We start from the raw sequence: 20,923 nt of genomic DNA, 5'->3' as shown, positions 1-20,923 counted from the left end.
TAAATTATATAATATATGAATTTAAAAATAAATTTAATAAAATTAATAAATTTAACAAAACATAAATATAACATATAAATTATACATATGTTTATATATTATGTATAATGTATAAATTACACATATAAAATTATATATTTTATATAGGAGAGCCTGGCAAGCTCCCCGTGGCATATTCATATGCCAAAACCAGTAACAATGATGGGTCTAATTCTCCTGACCCTGAAAGAGCCTCCAATGCGGCACCATTGGGAAGGACGAGTAAAGAGAGGCTGCTAAAATCTCAGGGCTAGGACAAATGGAGACATTAGTGAGACCGCTCGAGAAATTCCACGATCAATGGGATGATGATGATGATGATGATGATGATACATAAATTATATATATACATATATATATAAGTTGTATATATATAATTTCTACAGCATGGGCCTTCCTACCCAAGGATAGAATTATAGTATAAAATTACTGCGTGTCAGAACTTCTAGGTGACTATTAATACCGAGAACTCAACAAGTGTTTATTTAAGCATAGATATTTTTTGACACTGATGATAGAAAAAACATCCACTTAAGGTTTACTAATCCCAACTTCCAGTAATAAGATAGCTACAGGATGGCATACTTGAAAAATTTAAGAAAAACATATTACTGGTTAACTAAAATCTCTAGAAGTGCTAAAAGTCGTTATAAAAGGGATCATTTCATAGAATTAGTATTTCGGCGAGGTTTATTTAAAAAGATGCCTCTAACTATTCACAGTATTCTTTGAGTCTTGTAAGCTTCAGTCTGGGCTGTGAAATATTATTGAGTGCAGCTTGCTGTTTTGAACTTTAGCTCTTCTTCTGCAGAATTTTGAGATTTGTTTTTCCAAAGGAGTGTTTGTTACGTCTCCCCTTCTCCCCTTCTCCCCCTCCTCTCTCTCTCTAATCCCCTCCACCCCATCTCTCTCTCTCTCTCTCTCTCTCTCTCTCTCTCTCTCTCTCCTTTTGCGCATTTTGGTTCACAATACAGATACTGAAAGATTATCACGTCTATCCCTTTACCTACTTTCAACACTCGGTTCTTGTCCAGCGTGATCATTTCCAACTGTCATTGTCATACTGGTTCCTTCTCTGTCCTAACTGCCCTCTGCCCGCAAGGCACTTGGAGTACCTTCCAACCACTAGGTGTCCTCCTGGTTCCTGTTTTCCCTGGCCTTTGATATTAGTTTCATACTATTTTTTTTTTCTTTTTGGGTCACACTCAGCAATGCACAGGGGTTACTCCTGGCTCATGCACTCAGGAATTACCCCTGGTGGTGCTTGGGGGACCATATGGGATGCTGGGAATCGAACCCGGATCGACCGCGTGCAAGGCAAACGCCCTACCCGCTGTGCTATTGCTCCGGCCCCTTGTTGTTTTGATTTTAATCTCCATGCCGATTAATGATGTAGGCATTTTTTCATGTGTCTTTTGACTATTTGAATTCTTCTTTGAGGAAGTTTCTGTTCAATTCTTCTTTCTCCCCCATTTTGTGATGGGGTTGAATTTTTCTCTTGTAAAGTTCTACTAGTGCCACATATGCGTATATGTATATATACACATATATGCATATATACATATACATATATGTATATATAAAATGCACATATATTTATAGATGTATATATTTTTATGTATATATTTATATATACATATAAATGTATATATGTATATATGTATATGTATATAATATATGTGTATATATAAAATATAAATGTATGTACATATACATATATATTTATATATAAATATATATACATATATATGTGTGTGTATATATATTTTTTCCCTTTTTGGGTCACACCCAGCGATGCACAGGGGTCACTCCTGGCTCTAAACTCAGGAATTACTCCTGGCGGTGCTGGGGGACCATAAGGGATGCTGGGAATTGAACCCGGGTCGGCTGCATGCAAGGCAAACGCCCTACCCGCTGTGCTGTCACTCCAGCCCCGTGCCTTATATATCTTTGATACTAACCCTTTATCAGGTGAGTATTGGGTAAATAATTATTCCCATTCCACAGACTGATTTTGTGTCTTGGTCACTGTTTCTGTTGAGGTACAGAAGCTTTTTCATTTAATGTAGTCCCATTTGTTTGTCTTTGCTTCCACTTTCTTCATCAGTGGTGTTTCATCTTTGAAGATGCCTTAGCTTCAATGTCATGAAAGATTTTGCCTACATTTTCTTCCATGTACTTTATGGATTTGGTCTGATATTGAGGTCTCTAATCAATTCTGATCTGACTTTTGTGTCTAGAATTAGAAAGAGGTCTGAGTTCATTTTTTTTTTTTACATGTAGCTGTCCAATTTTCTCAGCACCACTTGTTGAAGAGGCTTTCCTTATTCCTCTTCATACTTCTTGTTCCTTTATCAAAGATTAAATGATCATATATTTGAGGGTGTATGTCAGGATATTCAACTCTATTGGTCTGCAGGTCTATCTTTATTCCAATACAATGCTGTTTTAATTATTACTGCTTTGTAATACAGTTTGAAGTTGGGTAAGGTGATGCCTCACATCTTTCTTTCCAAGGATTAGCTGCTTATGGGAGTTTAATGTTACATATGAATTTCAGGAATGTTTGGTATAGTTCTTTGAAAAATTTCAGTGGTATACTTATAAAGACCACATTGAATCTGTATAATGCTTCGGTGAGTATCATCATTTTGACAATGTTAATTCTCCCAATCCATGAGCAGGAGATATGTCTCCATTTCTTCATGTCCTTTTTTATTACTTGAAGTTATATATTTTAGGTTTTTTTTTTGCACAGGACCTTTACCTCCTTAGTTTAACTGATTACGAGGTACTTGATTTTCTGAGACACAATTGTGAATAGGATTTTTTTTTTAAATATAATTTTCTTCTCTTTCAATATTTGCTTGTAGGAAACCAACACACTTTTGGGTATTGATTTTGTAGTCTGCTATTCTACTATGCAAATCTATTGTTTCTAGGAGACTTTTAGTAGAGACTTTAGGACTTTCTAAGTGTAGCTTCATGCTATCTGTAAGTAGTGAGAGCTTGATTTCTTCCTTTTCTATCTGAATGCACCTAATATCTTTTTCTTCCCTAACTCCTATGGCAAGTATTTCCAGTATTATATTGAATAGGAGTGGTGAGACTGGGAAGCCTTGTCTTATTCCTGATCTTAGAGGAAAGGCTACCAGTTTTACCCCACTGAAAATAATGCTTGCAGTGGGCTTGTGGTTGATGGCTTTGATTATATTTAGGAAAGTTCCTCCAACCCCCATTTTGTTGAGAGTCTTTATCAAACAGGTACTTGATCTTGTCAAATGCTTTTTCTGCAACTATTGATATAATCATATGATTTTTTTATCCTTTCTTTTATTGATATGATGCATTATGTTGATCGACTTGCTGATGTTTAATCTTCCTTGCATCCCCGGGGGAATGAATCCTACTTGATCATAGTGTATGATCTTTTTGATGAGTCATTAGTTTCTATTTGCTAGTATTTTGTTGAGAATTTTTGCATCTGTGTTCATTAGTGATCACTAGCACTATCACAATCTTACCATTGATTGTTGATTTGCTTGAGGAGGCCCAGTACATCTCCATTCATCCTAGTCCTGAGATTTTAGCAACCTTTCTTTACTCATCTTTCCCAACAGTGCCACATTTGAGGCTCTTTCAGGGTCAGGAGAACGAGACTCATCATTGTTACTGTATTTGGCATATGAATATGCCACGGGGAGCTTGCCAAACTCTCCCATGCAGATACCAGCCTATAATTTTCTTTTTTTGTAATATCTCTGCCTGCTTTTTGTATGAGGGTGTTACTTTTCCCATAGAAACTGTTTGATATAGTTTCTACTTCTTCAGTTTTCTGGAAAAGCTGAGAAGGATTGGCTGTAGGTCTTTCTTCAGGGTTTGGCCGAATTTCCGAGTGAATCCATTGGGATCTAAACTTTTGTTTATGGGAAAACTTTTGATTACCATTTCAGTTTCCTTGGTGGTGATAGATCTGCTCAGACATTCCAAGTCTTCTTTGTTAAGCCCTGGGAGGTTATAGAAATCCAAGAATTAATCGATTTCTCTAAGTTCTTTTATATCATGGTAGACAGACTCTCAAAGTAATCTCTGATCTTTTGAATTTTTCTGTTTTCTACTGTGATGTCCCCATTTTCATTTCTGATTCTGTTTACTAGGGTTTTCTTTCTCTCTTTGTGACTCTTGCTAGTGGTCTATCAATCTTGTTTATTTTTTCAAAGAACAGCTCTTGGTTTTGTTGATCTTTTGTATTATATATTTTGGCATTCCAGTTCATTAATTTCTGCTCTATGTTTTATTATTTCCTTTCTCTTGCCCTTTTGGTGGTCAGTTTCTAAGATCTTAAGCTGTGAAGTCAAACTATTTATTTTGACCCTTTCTTCTTTCCTGATGAACACTTGCAGAACTATAAGCATTTCCTCTTAACTCTTCTTTGCGGTGTGCCACAATTCTGGTAGCCTGTGTTTTCAATTCTTCCTTGGTTTCCAAGAATCTTTCTATTTCTTCTTTGATTTCATCTCTAACTCATTGGTTATTCAGTATTGAGCTGTTTAATTTCCAGGTGTTTGATTTGATTTTCTGATTCTGTGTCTGATTAACTTTAATTTTCAGTGCATCATGGTCTGAAAAGGTAGTTGTTACAATTTCTATCTTCTTGATTTTATAGAGGTATGTTTTGTGACCCAGTATGTGGTTTATCTTGGAGAATGTTCCCCTGTGCACTGGAGAATGATGTGTATATTCAGCTTTGGGGGGATAGTAGGCATCCTGTATATGCCTACTAGCACTCTTCCATTTCTTCCTTCTAAGACAATATTTCGTTGCTGAGTTTTAGTCTTGTAGATCTATCAAGAGGTGACAAGTTGGAGTTGAAGTTTCCAGCTACTATATGTGTTGCTACCGATGTCCTCCTTGAAGTCTGTTAGCAGTTGTTTTAAGCATTTCACTAGGCCCTTACTGGGTACATAGATGTTTAAGAATATAGTTTCATCCTGATTTACATTTCCCTTGATTATTAAGAAATGGCCGTCACTGTCTCTCCTAACCTTTTTCAGCCTGAAATTTATGTCGTTGGGTACTAGTATGGCCGTCCTGGTCTCTCTGTTAGAGTTGTTTGCTTGAAGAACTATTTTCCAAACTTTCTCATCGAGTGTGTGTTGCTCTGTCTGTTCATATGTGTTTCTTGTAGTCAGAAGAATGTTGGATTCAGTTTTTTAATCCATTTTGCCACTCCGTGTCTCTCAGTTGGTACATTCAGACCGTTGACATTGAGATTATTGTCATGGGGTTTTGTTATCTTTCTGTAGAAGTTTGTTGTTCTGTGGGCTTTGTCTTGTCCTACAGTAGCCATTCAGTCCTTCTTTAAAGTTGGTTTTATGTCTAGGAATCTCCTGAGTTGTTGTTTAACCATGATGTTGTGTATCATTTCTTCAAATTCGAAAGAGAGTCTAGCTGGGTAAATTATTCTTGCTGAGGCCTTCATGTCATTGAGCTTTTTCACTGTATCCCACTGCTGTCTTCAGCCCAGAAGGTTTTGTCTGATAAGTTTGCTGTAAATCTAAAGGACATTCCTTTTTATGTAATTTTCTTCTTTGTTCTTACTGCTTGCAGTATTGTATCTCTATCTATTGTATTCATTGTTCTGATTAGTATATATTTGAAATCTTTTTATTAGGGTCTCTTTTAGCTGGTACCCTTCTGGCTTCTTGCATCTTCTGGCTTCTTGCATTCTTGCATTCTCCACCTTTGGGAATTTTTCATCAATGATGTCTTTAATTGTTACTACCTCATTGGGGTTGCCTCCCTCTCTCCTTCTTATGTTATTCCTCTTGAACTCATCCCATAGTTCTCTTGCCCGCCAATGCGCTACTTTGAGGTCTTTTCCATCTTCTCTTGTTGCCTGAAGGTTTTGTGCAGCTCATCCTCAAGTTCACTATTTCTGTCTTCAGCCCTTGTCATTCTACTGTTGAGGGCATCTGTTGAGTTTTTTATTTTATCTACCTAAATTTTTTTTTCTTCTTTTTGGGTCATACCTGGCGATGCACAGGAGTTACTCCTGGCTCTGCACTCAGGAATTACTCCTGGCAGTGTGCAGGGGACCTTACGGGATGCTGGGAATCAAACCCAGGTCAGCCGCGTGCTAGGCAAACGCCCTACCCGCTGTGCTATTGCTCCAGCCCCTCATCTACCGACTTTTTATTCAATGACACTTCTGTTTGTAAGTTTCTTCTTTCTGCTCTCATTTCCTTCTGTATTTTAGTGGGTGTCCATTCCACTGTTTCTCTTATGTCCTCCTGTGTTTTATTGGATGTCTGTTCCACTGTTTTTGTAGACTCATTAAACATCCTCACTGTTTTGTCTCTGAGTTCCTTCTCAGAGAGTTTGTGAATGTGGGAATTACTTGTTGAGGCTCCAGTGCTCCGGTCTTCATCCACTTCCTCTTGGTGGGGATCTGCGCTGTTTCCCCATCCTGCTGTGGTAGTCGGAGGTGGGTCCTTCAGTTCACCCTCAGTGTCCCCCGGTCACTACCAGCGAAGACTCTGGGGGAACTTGGTGGGTGGTGGTCTCTTTTTTCTTCCAGTATATTCCCTTCTGCTTTGATGTTCCCGTGTGATTTGTGTGGGGCCTCTTGCGTTGATTCAGAGGATGTGTTCTTTGGCCTGAACTTATTGTTACTCTTAGGGTAGGCTTGTATTGATTCTGACATTCACCATTATTTTTGTGAGTTCTGTGGGTGTCACCATTGGAGTGGGGGCTAATGGACTATTGGCCCGATGTGGTTGGAGCAGCCAGGCCAGGCTTGTGAGAGTTTGGTACGAGAGGCCAAGATGAGAATCCAGTGTACTATGGAAGGGGAGATAAACTGGCCATGTGAGCAGCTCGGAAAGCCACATATCTCACCGCCAGTCTACCTGAGGGGGAGGGGCCCACACGTTGGCACAGATCCCGAAGTTACCGTTTGAGTCCCAGTGCTGGGTCAGCGCCTCCAAGGATGCAGGGGATTCCCCTTCTCACCTGGGCACTTTCCTGGGTGCCTGCAGCTGTCGAGGGGTTTTCTGTGCCACTGCTGCTGCCCGGCACCATGCCCCCTAACTGTCCCCTCACCCCTCATGGGTGCTCGTTGCTGATCCGCCTCTCTTGTGCTTCGTAATTCACCTAGTCTTAAGTTAGACAACTTCGAATTTTATGTTTCACTTATGCTCAAGTCGTCCTCTAACTTGGCAAATTACTTGCCGTTTTCTTTCAAAGCCGGTTTCCTTATAATTAGGTCTTGTGTCACCGTCTTAAGGTTTTCTGACTTTATCTCTATTGCCCAGTGCTGTTTTTCATGTAATTGCTTATTAAAATAAAAGAATGAATTGAATATGGTTCATATTGATAATAAATGATGAAATAAACCGGTTATTCATATCCTTTTTATATGAACTTATTATATCTGTTTTTATGACGCTTTTGGGAGAATGTATGAGCCAATGTATTATATCACAAACTTTCTAAGTAGACAAAATAGTAATTGATAGCGCTGTTGAAAACCTGCATTTTTAGACAGCTAATATTTGTGGGGGAGCATTGTCCAATTTCACACAGTTTTATATTGGATGAAGTGATGTAGAATTTTTGAGCTGACCGAAGTTACTTATTTCATTAGTTTTTCTGCATGAGTTGGATTACAAAGTCTCATGCCTGATGTACAGCAAGTAATCACTTTTTTTTGTTGGCATCAAGATATGAACAATTGGTCAGTTTGTGTACAGAAAAAGAATGAATGATATTTAACATGATGTGTATCCAGAAAGGCTGAGATGAGTTTCATTTCCCAAGTAATGTTTTCTGTAGGTTGGTGAGATGTCCTTTCCTATATCCTTCGAGGATGTTGCGTGCCTTGCTGGAAACTTGAGCTGTCATGGAAAGCAGAACATACTCAGGCATGGTCACAACCCACAGTTCTGAGCTTCTCATCATAGATGTTGTGATTTGATGCTTGTAATGTCCTGGTGTATGTTGGTCTTTTAGTAAGTAAAGGCAGACCTGGGAGATCTGACTTGAATAGAGGAGAGCGAGCTAGAGAAATGGGGAGTGTGGGGGGGGGTTGGGCAGAAGTCTAGGGAGTGGTTTGGGGTCCAGCCACGGTCATGGTGGCCAGCTGCCTGCCTCTCCCTCTCATGCCTCACGTCATCCACAGCTTCTGTGGATGAGAAGGTCTGTGAAGAGCAGCTGTGATGGAATGAAAGCTGAACTGTTGCCCAGTGGGGAACTTGAGGGGTGCACATGACAGAAGTCTCTCACATGCAGCCGACAGTGACACTTGTACCTGGGCAAGGCTACTGGTGAGGGCCGTGCTTTCTGTGATTTGTGTCAGGGGAAAGACTTCTTTGAAGGGTCTTTTCTTACTGTTTCATGTTACTTCCTGCAATGTTTGATCTTAGGAAATTCAGTTTCAATGACTAACGAAGGAATTTAGAGAAGATTAAAATCATACTTTTAAAAATGTGGTTTCCTGGGGCTGGAGCAATAGCACAGCGGGCAGGGCATTTGCCTTGCACGAGGCCGACCCGGGTTCAAATCCCAGCATCCCATATGGTCCCCTGAGCACCGCCAGGAGTAATTCCTGAGTGCAGAGCCAGGAGTAACCCCTGTGCATCGCCAGGTGTGACCCAAAAAGCAAAAAAAAAAAATAAAAATGTGGTTTCCTAAAAATGTGGTTTCCTTTTTATAGTACAATACATTTTGGTGTTGTTTCTTGGTTAGACAATTTGAATGTATTGCTTTTAAGGAAACAATGTAAGTATTGCACTCTGGTGATATGAGTACTTAAGTAGATAGATAAAAAGGCACACAAAGGTATGTAACTTTTTTTCTAACTTAGGTTAGTGGCATCTGGGACTCAATGTCACCTGCAAATTTCTTAACTTCTGTATGTAATTTATTTTTAAATGTAAACGTCCTCTTTTGGTACATGTCCTTCTTGGTTTGAGATAAGTGGTGAAGAAAAATAAAAGGAAAAACCAGGAATATCTGTGTTTGATGGTTTCTCCTTGTTTCTTGCTGTAGATCAGTTATTTTTTAACTAGGGATCACCGTACTTATCAGGGTACATTTCAACGATCGTAAGAGAAACCCCTTAACTCCATTAAAAATAATAGTTATGGAAAAACAAAAGATATGCGTATTCTTTTCCCTAGGAGAAGGTTGTGTAGATGGGCAGGTTCAACTTAAAGACCGTTCTTACTTTGAACTTGAATCTCTGACTTTCTCTTCCCCACACGTCTGTGGTAACCATGCGGCACATCATTCTGAATTGATGTGCAGATTCCATTAAAACTTCATCCTTCCCTGTGTTGGGAGTGCTTCTCACAAATGACTTTCCCGAACTTGACTCAGTCTCTGACTCCACTTTGGTTGCACCGGTCCCTTGAGGAACATTTCTGTGTTTCCGTGATTCTCTCCCCTGCCTCTTGATCCTCATTCATTTCAGCGCCATTCCTGAAGTTGACTCTGAAAGTAGGTCCTGCTCCAGTGTGATTATGATTTTGAGTGTCTGTTTGTTTGGGGGCCACACCCCGGGGAAAGACTGGCTCACTCCTGACCCTGTGCTCAGGGCTCATGCTGGGTGTCTGGGTGGCCAGAGAGTGACTGAGGTCTGCAGCGTGGAAGACGAATGTGCAAACCCTCCAGTCAGTGTCTTACATAGTATTTTCTCCGGTGCCATCTCCTACAGCTACGTCGTGATGCAGGAGAATGGCTAGCTACTACCCATTTTTCAAAATTATTCTCCTAAGGGGGCTGGAGCGATAGCACAGCGGGTAGGACATTTGCCTTGCATGCGGCTGACCCAGGTTCGATCCCCGGCATCCCATATGGTCCCCCAAGCACCGCCAGGAGTAATTCCTGAGTGCAAAGCCAGGGGTAACCCCTGAGCATCGCTGGGTGTGACCCAAAAAGCAAATAAACAAAAGAAAACAAAACAAAAATTCTCCTAAAGGGGCTGGAGCAATAGCACAGCGGGTAGGGCGTTTGCCTTGCATGCGGCTGACCTGGGTTCGATCCCCAGCATCCCATATGGTCCCCTGAACACCACCAGGAGTAATTCCTGAGTGTAGAGCCAGGAGTAACCCCTGTGCATCGCCAGGTGTGACCCCCCCAAAAAAAGCAAAAAAAATATTCTCCTAAAATTGATCTGAAATCTTCATCTTACAAACTTGCATGGGCCCTTCAAGGTATAATGCAAATGCACCTCTTGTGAAGAATGACTTTCCTAGCTGGCCCAAGTAAAGGTAGCATTTTTCTCCCCAGAATTTTTATAGTGTGTTTATTGCTTGAATAAAAATCCCTTTTCTTTTTTTTTTCTGGATAAGCTCCCCTCAAAGGGATAGAAGTACTTAGCTGCTGCTGTTTCTCTCTAAGTTATACAGAGACTAGCCCGAGGGTAGTTCTTGTAGGTCACCCGGGGTAGCAGAAGGTCAGCATCTGTTTTTGATGCTTCTGAAATCCTGCAGATACCCGTGCCTGACGTGCAACATGGAGTGTCTCAGCTCACATGGCAGGGAACTCTCTGTCTCGTTCTCTCCTGTCTCTCTCCCAGAGCTCTATCTGGCTCTCAGCCTAGGATGTCAGCTTGTACTTTAAATGAACTGGAGTTCTGTCACTCAGTACTCAGTTTTCCCCCCTCTCCTGTGTGACTCGTACATGCTTTTTGGTATTTACTGATACAGCCTAGCAAAACTGATATTCATTTATCTTGGGTTCTTTTCTCATGGTTCATGTACCAAAAATGTAATCCTTTCTTGCCTCCGTGTACTTTGGGCTTTGACAGTCGGACGGCTAAAACCGCATAAAGCATATATGGTTTGAGTATATTCTTTCTGTATATTTAGGTATGAGGACTGGAGTGATAGCACAGCGGGTAGGACATTTGCCTTGCACGCAGCTGGCCCGGGTTCGATTCCTCTGTCCCTCTCAGAGAGCTACCAAGAGTATCCCGCTCACAAGGCAGAACCTGGCAAGCTCCTCGTGGCGTATTCTGTATGCCAAAAACAGTAACAAGTCTCACAATGGAGACGTTACTGCTGCCCGCTTGAGCAAATCAATGAACAACGGGACGACAGTGCTAACAGTGCTAAGGTCTTTCTTTTGCTTTATAGGGGGATATCCGATTATGTAATTAAGGAGCACTCTTGTCTTTTATTAGTATTTAAAGAGATTTGTCATACTCCTTTATTGAAAATTTATAAAACTCTTTATTTAAAATTATTTTGGGGGTGGAAATTTCAGGTTTACTTTGATATAAATTCACATTTCAGACTTTCTCTTGATTACCTTTCATGATTAGAACTGTGTGGTTTTTTTTTTCTTTTTGGGTCACACCCAGCGATGCTCAGGGGTCACTCCTGGCTCTGCACTCAGGAATTACCCCTGGCTGTGCTCAGGGGACCATATGGGATGCTGGGAATCGAATCCAGGTTGACCACATGGCAAGGCAAATGCTCTACCCACTGTGCTATCACTCCAGCCCCAGAACTGTGTTTTATAAATATCAAAAACATCATAGCTTAAGTGTGAGACTCCATTCTTTACTATCCCATTCATTATGCTTATATTGTTTGTTCTTTCGTGACTATGTTCTTTCCACGCTGGCGTTTGCCATATTCTGTTATCGCTGAGGGAGACTGGGGAGATTGGAGGGCTCAAGCAGTGTCAGGAATTGAACAGGGTCTGACGTGACAAGGCCTGTGGTGTACCCCTCAGCCACATCCTAATTCTTATTATTAATTTATTTATGACTTTAGTCATCATGAGTGGCACACAGGGCCTCTTCCTGGAAAGGCCCAGGGGACCATATGCAGCATCAGGAATAGAACCAAGGTCGGCTGCATGAAAAAAAAAGTGCCTTACCCCTGTGCTATCTGTTCAGCCCCCGTCTACATTTTTATTTTTATTTATTTATTTTAAATTTGAGGGGTTACCCCCGGTGTTGTTCAGGGTTCACTCCTGGCAGACTCAGGGTACTATAGGGGGTGCTGGGAATTGAACCTAGGTCAGCTGCATGTAAGACAGAAACCTTACCTGCTATTCAATTTCTCCAGCCTCACTGTGTAAACTCTCATATACAAACAAGCAAGGGTAATAGATGAGATGCTGCTACTGATACTTTGCCTCACGGAGTGAGCCCGATGTGGTTAGAGGAATAGAAACGTGCTGTGGGTAGAGAGCTGCGTTCAACTGAGGTATCTTTGATTGAGACAACAGTAAAAGTAAGAAAACTGAGGATTTTATTTCTGTACTAACTGGATAGTGGCCTACTACAATGCCCCCCCCCCCACACACACACCGCTAGAAGACATGATGAAACCACACCTTTGAATTCATATCCAGAGGTGAACTATACATCTTGCATTTATTATCTTACTGTTGATGAGTGTGTAGATACAATTCCCCAGATGGAAATCGCCGGGCCTCAGATGGCCTTCGCAGAAATGCTTCTTTCCATGTTTCACAGTGCTTGCCAGCAGTTCATTCCTAAGAAATTAAAGTTTCTTCATGATTTTCTCCAGTTTTGACCCTTCAATTTTGAGTTTTAAAGATTTCTAGAGAACATGCTTGGGGGTTAACAGTAGGAATCATGGCATCATGGTTATATGGTCACCAGGATCCTTACTTTCTTCCTGGTTCTTATAGTGTACTTAAGTCATATATACTGGGCATTTTGTTTGTTTGTTTTTATTGTTTGTTTTATGTGCCATAGCTGGTTTGCTCAGGGCTTACTTACGGCTTCTGCTCAGGGATCACTCTTGGCAGGCTCGGGGACCACATTAGTGCCAAGGATCGAATCCAGGTTGGCTGCATGCAAGGCGTGCCGTACCCACTGTACTGTCTCTCCCGCCCTGAGGTTGTGTGTGTTGTTATATGACAGACAATCAGTATTCCTGAGTGCATTGCATTTTTGTTCTGCATCTCTTGGCGGTTCTCACTTGCCGAAGCTCAAATCTAGTTTAGGTCCATCTCAGCATTTATTTTGAGAATCACTGCTATATCATTGCACATCGGTGAGTTGAGGATATTTCTCTTAGCTCATCTATCTATGAACAATTATATACAGTAAATACTGTGAAGCACTTTTCGTAGCGTTAGTCCTGTGGAGAAGTAGAGCTTTTCATCTTGCTCAGTGGAGCTCTGAGCTTTGAGGTTTGTGCAAATGTCTGCTTGGACTCTGTGGAAAGAGGCGAGCCCTGGGAAGCTGTCACGGCGTGTGAGAGGGTTGACATGCCCCATCCCCCCTGCCACCCCCACCAGCTCCTCACCGGGCCACAGTTGCTTGGTGAATCCGCATTCTTCCTTTTGCTGCAGTTTGCTCTTGAAATTTGAACAAACCGAATGGCTGCCATGGGGGGGAAATTATAGGGTGAAATCATTGTCTCAGCTAGTGGGAGAGGAACGGTGGGGGTGGAAATAGTCTATTTTTCAGCATATTCATTGACTCGAACAGTGTGTGCGCTTGGATTCATTTTACGGTAGAATCTCCAGACGGCGAAGTGGTGTTACCTGCCCTTTAGGCTCCTCACTGTCCAAATAGTTACCAGGAAGTTAACTTTCAGGGATTTGCTTGTTCTCGCTCGTGCCAAAGTTAGAGCATAGTGTACACGTTGCCGCTTAATTTCATTCTAGGCAAAGACCCAGCCAAGAGTGTATGTGGGAAAACGCTGGGATTCAGCGTATCAGGATTTTAGTTTGGGTGAGCCGGGACCGGGACACATCTGTCCTAATAATGACTAGCTGACACGTTAGGCCTAAGAACTTCCTATTTGTTAGGCTTATTTCAGTCTTAGTTGTATGGTTTTCTGCACTAACACAAGGGCTGCACAGAACTTGTGTTTTGAGCACTTTGGAGTGAACATTGAGCAAGATCTGATGAGTATTTCGATCCACTCCCCCAGCAGTGTGTACAAGCTGTCATCCCCGAGTAACAGGCAGGCAGGAAAAATCTACCCTGGCCCCAGAAACACATTTGGGGGACTGCAGAGAGATTATTTCATACATAAGACATTTAATGCATAAAATGTTTTAGTTTATTGTCATATGTCAAATACATATTGTTTGGTTTGAGCCTAAAGACATATTTCATGTCCTCAAGATAGGGATCCACTTCGTTGAATTCGGTCTTTCGTCAGTCTAGATAATTTAATATTCATATTGTGATAGCATAGCGGGTAGGGCATTTGCCTTGCACGCGGCTGACCCGGGTTCAATTCCTCTGTCCCTCTCGGAGAGCCCAGCAAACTACCGAGAGTATCGTGCCCACATAGCAGAGCCTGGCAAGCTCCCCATGGCATATTTGATATGCCAAAAGCAGTAACAACAAGTCTCACAATGAGACGTTACTGGTGCCCACCAAGCAAATTGATGAACAATGGGACGACAGTGCTACAGAGCTATTGTCATAGATTTAGAATCTCTGTATTACTTCCCCCTTTCCTCCCCCACCCCCCACTCAGTGGACAGTGGAGTGACTGTTTCCACGGTGACACTTCTGGTCATTTTCTTTATTACAGTTGAGTCTCTTGTCTCTTTTAAAATTTGCTTCATCCCCACAGCCTTACCGCTCACCACTATCACCCCCTGCCCTCCCTACCCCCCCCCCACATACACTGAATGCTCCCTTTGTCAGGATTTTAACTTCAAATACATTAATTTCAATCACCACCATTCAGTCAAAAATTTGTATGAAGTGTGTGTAAATGGTGACACATACACAGTAATGGTTGCATTGTGCTGGACTCTGTTCCGAGGCTTTGTGAGGCTAATTTCAGTCCATCAACCCTATTCTAGATAGAGGTGAGCATACTGAAGGCTCATGTCCAGACGAATCTTGGGCTTCCAATCAAGTCAGTGGATTCAGTCTTAATCTGACCAATGCCAAGCATATACCCGGGGCTTCCCCATCGCTGTGAGCCAGTCCGTCTGATACATCCTCAGCATTGGGATGAGAGCGTGGCAGACTTGTTCTGGAGAGGGCCAGCTGGGTTAGGTTGTGAAGGCCACAGAATCTCCACCCGGATTATTCTTTGCTACAGATGCAACCTGGGAAATGAAAGAATAGAGTAAACGCATCAGTGTGACCATGTTAAGAATTTTATTTTCAAAAATAATTGGGAATCAGCAGTATCTCCTCGTCTGTAGCTTGCCAACACAGCGCCCCTATTTGCTCACCTGTATTGACTAGCAGCTGGTAATTCCTGTTTGGGATTTCCCTGTGTCTCTGGGAATTGTTCCACTTCCCATGTCTTCAGATTGGTGGATATTTTTATAAATCTTTTACTTTTTTTAAGCTTCCTACTTATTTATTTATTTATTAATTTAATTTAATTTATTTTATTATATTGAATCACCGTGAGAAAAAAAGAAAAAAAGATACAAAGCTTTCAGGCTTAAGTCTCAGTCATACAATGATTGAACCCTCATCCCTTCACCAGTGCACATGTTCCCCACCAAGAACCCCAATATACCCCCCTCCCACCCAGCCCCCACCTAAGTAGCTAATGATCTTCATTTTATTCTCTATACTTTGAATACATTCAATATTTCAATAGAGAACTCACTATTATTGTTTGGAATTTTCCCCCAACAACCAGGCCTGCTGAAAAGGCATCATTTAATAATTTCTTTTCATTGCTGAGAACGAAGACTCTATGATCTCGGTTTTGGATTTCTGATATTTTAGTTCAGTTCACAGTCTAGATGCATGTCTGTAAGAAGCCGCTCTGGGTGCCCAAATGGGTTAGAAGACCTCTTGGTTCGTAGTCTTTACCAGCAGAGGGTCTCCCTACTTATTTATTTATTTAGCCTGTTCTTATTTCCAAGGAGTATTGGTATTGGTCTGCTTCCGGTCTGGACCAGACCTTTGTAATGACATGGATCCCAAGGAAATTGCCTGTCCCCTCCTTGCCCAGCTTTCCTGTCATCTCTCCTGACAGTCTGAGTTATCTCTTCCTGTCCTTTGTCTCCTGCACCCATGAACGCTGTTCCCAAGTCATGCAGACTCAGGGTGTCAGCTGTCACCCACTGCTCCATCGTCATCTGCACCTCTTCTCTGTTTTGCTTATGTTCCATAGCAACTGTCCTTGGCGTGGGCTTTGAGGAATGGGTTTGACAGGCTAAAGCATCTGTTACACAAGCCCACAGACCTTCCACACCAGTATTTCGTCTTCACTTGTCACTTGTCACTTGTCATCCCGTTGATCTTTGATTTGCTCGAGCGGGTGCCAGTAATGTCTCTATTCGTCCCTATTGCGTGTTAGTGTAGCCCAATGATATCCACTTGCTCCAGGAACATGAAGAGCCTCAAGCCATTCATTTAGGGTTTTGACAAAGAAGTCTGACCATCTTGTTAGTAGGTGGCCACTCGGTCTTTTGACGTCTGTGGAATCCAGTCGGTATCAGCTCTAGTCCAGTGGTCATCTCTGATTCACATTACGTGTCTGGCTCATCTGATTTTTGATGCCTTGGCAAATGAAACAGCGTCCCTGATTCTTGACTGTCGATGGAGGTCGGAACTCTGCATTCCTTTTCTCACTTCAGTGAGACGTGATACTCCTAGCATAGCTCTTTTGATTCCTCTTTGGGATACCTGAATAGTGTTCTCATCCTGTTTGCGCAGGTCCCAGGACTCTGAGGCGTATGTTAGTGCAGAAAGAACAGTGGAGTCAAAAAGATGTGCCCGGAGCTGGAGGTTCTTCGTTCTCTTAACCACTTCTTTGACATTCTTGAAGGCATTACACGCTGCTCGTCTTCTAGCATATGATATGGTCTCTCCAAAGACATTGCCTTTATTTACTGAAAAGGCAGATAAGCAAGGGTCCTCCCCCCTTTGCTGCCCCCACCCCAGCCCTGTATCCGAAAGTCATTGATCACATTACTTTCTTCTTCTTTTTTTAGTTTCATTGAATCACTGTGAAATCAGTGTAAGCTTTCATGTTTGGGTTACAATCTCACAATGCTCAAACACCCATCCCTCCAGAAACTTTGATACATCTACACAATGGAATACTATGCAGCTGTTAGGAGAGATGAAGTCATGAAATTTGCTTATAAATGGATAGACATGGAGAGTATCATGCTAAGTGAAATGAGTCAGAAAGAGAGGGACAGACATAGAAGGATTGCATTACTTTCATTCTCCAGATTTCTGCACTCGGTAGCCGTTTTCTTCTGCCCGAGTATGGCTTTCCTCTATTTCCTGCTCTCTCCTGCTTTCCTGTCTCCCTTCCTTCCTCTTTATTTTCTGTCTGTCCTCCCTCCCCTCCATTCTCTTCTTACCCTTTGATTTTCTCATGGTAGTAAGTTATCTTCTGGGGGTCACTTTCTTCTTGGAAAAGATTCCATTCCCATCTGTGTCATTCTGGATTTAACCTGCCCATCCATTTGCCAGCCCACTCGTCTGTGTTTTTTTTTTTCAAATTCATTTATGCGTCCTTCTCTTTCTCCTCTGTTCTTTCTTGTCTCTTGGTCTCTCCAGCATAAGCTTTATGAGCTCATCCTGTTTCATTCAACACACCATGCCATGTCACATAGGAATCATATGTAAGGTTTAAAGATTTAAGTGTAAAAACACTTGAAAATTGGTAATTCAAAGTATTTCCCAGTTTTGTATCTCAAAACCCTGCCTTTTTCCAGAGTTTTAGGTTTGCACTGCCGACTGTCTGATTTGCACATGGTTATACCAGCAAAGTAATCTTCAAATGTTCGAATACTGGTCTGGAGAGATAGTACGGTCCTTGCACACGGTCGGCCCAGGTTCTATCCATGGCACCTCATGTGGTCCCTTGAGCCCTCCCATCAATGATCTCTGAGTACAGAGACAGGAATTAGCGCGAACACTGCCGTGTGTGAGCCTGAGCCCCTCCAAACAAAACAAAAATATGTTCATACTTTTTTCTTCTTATTTTTTAATGCTTCCCAGGTCCCTGTCAGTGATGATCTTCTGTTTCAGTCGTTTTGGCAAGAAAATGTTCTGAGTTGGTTTCTCTTTAATGCCTGACAACAAAATCACTTTAGAAATCTGTGTCCAGCTTCTTGGCTTCCTCTTTTGATCATGCCTCAGATGTACTGAGTGGAGGAAAGCAGACATTTCTGTCTTTCCACAGCTTTGCTTTCTGTCTGAGGGCAGTGGCGAGGTGGTTAGACGCACAGTGCTTTTACACGCGTTTGAGTGTCATTCCTGGGTCAGGCCTTCTGTGGGCGTCTGGTGTTGGGCATACTACTTAACCTAACGTTCTGATTCTGGAGGTAAGAATGACAGTAATTGTAGAGGTAATAATAATGCTTACTCTGTAGAGTTGTCAGGATTTCGTGAGGTAAAACGTGTCAGGTTTTTAATAAATGTTAGCATGTTAACTCTCAGAGACAGCATGAATCATGAGTATTTTAACTTCCCTCCGAGAATCAGGGTGGAAGTTTTCCTCATCGTGAAGAATTTCCAGAATCCTGAATAGTGTCACCTGCACTATCCCTTCCTTCCTTTTCATCATCTTTGACAGTAAATGAGTTCAAGCTCATTTCAGCTGGGGGCTGGAGAGAGAGAGAGAAAGAGAGAGAGAGCACTAGCTGAGTGGGCCGAGTGTATGCTTTACATGTTGGAGGTCTAGGTTCTAGTCCAGGAGTGGCGCTGGAGTCCAAATGGGGTGTCCCTCCCAGACAAAGCAAAACAGAAAATCAGAAAACAAACACAACTCATTTGAGTGCTTCTCATTTTTAACATAGGAGGCAGAATCTTATATTTTGACGTTTATCTTGTTATTTGCAATATAGACTCCTGATTGGAGCACCGATGGTGTGAGTAGATTTTTAGTTCTGATATTAGGGTTCTAACTGGGACAACTGTATAGCCTCCTAATCACTGTGTCACTGTATCACTGTCATCCCAGTGCTTATCGATTTGCTCGAGCGGGCACCAGTAGCATCTCCATTGTGAGACTTGCTATTACTGTTTTTGGCATATCGAATATGCCACGGGCAGCTTGCCAGGCTCTCCCGGGTGGGCAAGCTACTCTCGGTAGCTTGCCAGGCTGTCCGAGAGGGGCAGAGGAATCGAACCCAGGTCGACCATGTGCAAGGCAGACGCCCTACCTGCTGTGCTATCACCCCAGCCCTGATACTGTATCACCCTAATACTATTGTCCAATTTTCTACCACCATCTAATTTGCTCTGGACTCTCCACCTTATCTCTTTGAATGCTTGATGTTTCCCCAGGGATGGACGTCCATGGTTGGTTTGACTTGGGAATGTTGGCTTCCTGTTTCCAGTAGCCGGAAATCCCATTTGAGTGACAACCCCCCTCCCCACCCCACCCCATTTGTTTCTGAATTCAGACAATCTTCGGACCCATTAGACCTGCTGCCAACTGGTTAGATTTTACGTATGTTTATTGGAAGTTATTAGGACAAGAGGCATATGGTATCTTTCACCTGTCTATTTTATAATATTTTCAGGGCATTGAATTATTTTTATTCTAGATAACAATTGGACTGGAGCGATCGAACAGCGGGTAGAGAGTTTGCCTTGCACGAGGCCAACCTGGGTTCGATTCCTCCATCCCTCTCAGAGAGCCCGGCAAGCTACTGAGAGTATCCTGTCCACACAGCAGAGCCTGGCAAGCTATCCATGGCGTATTCGATATGCCAAAAACAGTAACAACAAGTCTCACGATGGAGACATTACTGGTGCCCACTCAAGCCAATCAATGAACAGTGTTACAACGGTGCTACAGTATTGCAGTGCTAGATAACAATTTTAATTGTTTCTCATCTTTCCTCTGCCAATGTCTTGCTAGTAGTATAGTTCTGTTTCTATTGTCATTTTTGAATTTGAGGAGTTTTTTGTTTGATTGTTTGTTGGGCTCACTCCCAGCTGTGCTCAGGGCTTACTCCTGTTTCTGTGCTCTGAGAGCACTTTTGACAGGGCTTAGAAGTAATCCCCAAGTGCTGTGTTGGGAATCGAACTCAGATCTGCCGCACACAAAACCAGCAGCTTAACTCCTGTACGATTCCCGTGGTCCACCATTTGAAAATCAGTTTCATTTTTAGAGCTCAGAGAGTTTATCGCAGAGTGTGAATCCTTTTTGGTTTCGTTTGGGAGTGAGGAGAAACGTTGAGAGGGTCCAAGCACATGCAATGTCATGTGTCATGTGTAAATGTCTCATGTGTCATTTTTCTTCCTCCATTCAGTTTTACACATTTTTAGAAATAGACCAAATGGCTCAAAATCCCATTGAAAAATGGATTTCCAAGGTAGCCTGCGTGTAGGATGTGAATCTTTTCTTAGGTTTGGAAGTTGCTCCTGACTTTCATTTTATTTTTTTCATATTTTTCTGAACGTTACAAATATCCATTTTAAATTTTAATATTTTCATTGACTTATTATTCATTAGCATACAGTCGTGTAGAATGCCAGGGGCTTGAGTCACCACTTAGCATGCAGGTAATTGTCCCACTTACCTCTGTGTCCATCTGTCTGCTCCTTCCTCTCACCAGCTCCTTCCCCCGGCCCCCCCTATGGTTTTCACTGAGTCTAGGAGTTGGTTCTGTTGTCAGTTGGTTCGCTTTGGTAATTTGTGTTTCACATGAGTGAAGCCATCTGGTAACTGTTTTTCTCTTCCTGATTTATTATACTTAGCATATTCATGTCAATTTCTTTTCGGTTTGTCCCAGAAGGCACCGTTTCATCTTTTTTAGTGGCAGAATAGTATTCCATTGTGCCCAGAGAGATAGGTGGATAGATAGATCACCCCATCATCTGGTGATGGGTGCTGAGGTTGAGAACAGTGCTTTGGTGGTTGTGGGTAAAGCTGACTGTCGGGGTATGAATACCCTTCTGGGTTCGTCTAGAAAATTA

The 20,923-nt window shown here is 42.0% G+C and overlaps 1 protein-coding gene across 4 annotated transcripts in view; it reads left to right on the top strand.

Moving 5' to 3' along the window:
* Window positions 1-20,923, top strand: part of TPK1 (thiamin pyrophosphokinase 1) — a 402,680-nt gene that overhangs the window by 73,463 nt on the left and 308,294 nt on the right. The gene's annotated exons all lie outside the window — the stretch shown is intronic.

The sequence above is a fragment of the Sorex araneus genome, chromosome 1 (genome assembly GCF_027595985.1).
Source record: "Sorex araneus isolate mSorAra2 chromosome 1, mSorAra2.pri, whole genome shotgun sequence".
Taxonomy (NCBI): Eukaryota; Metazoa; Chordata; class Mammalia; order Eulipotyphla; family Soricidae; genus Sorex; species Sorex araneus.
The sequence above is the reverse complement of the archived record's forward strand: the minus strand, read 5'-3'. Positions and strand labels throughout refer to the sequence as shown.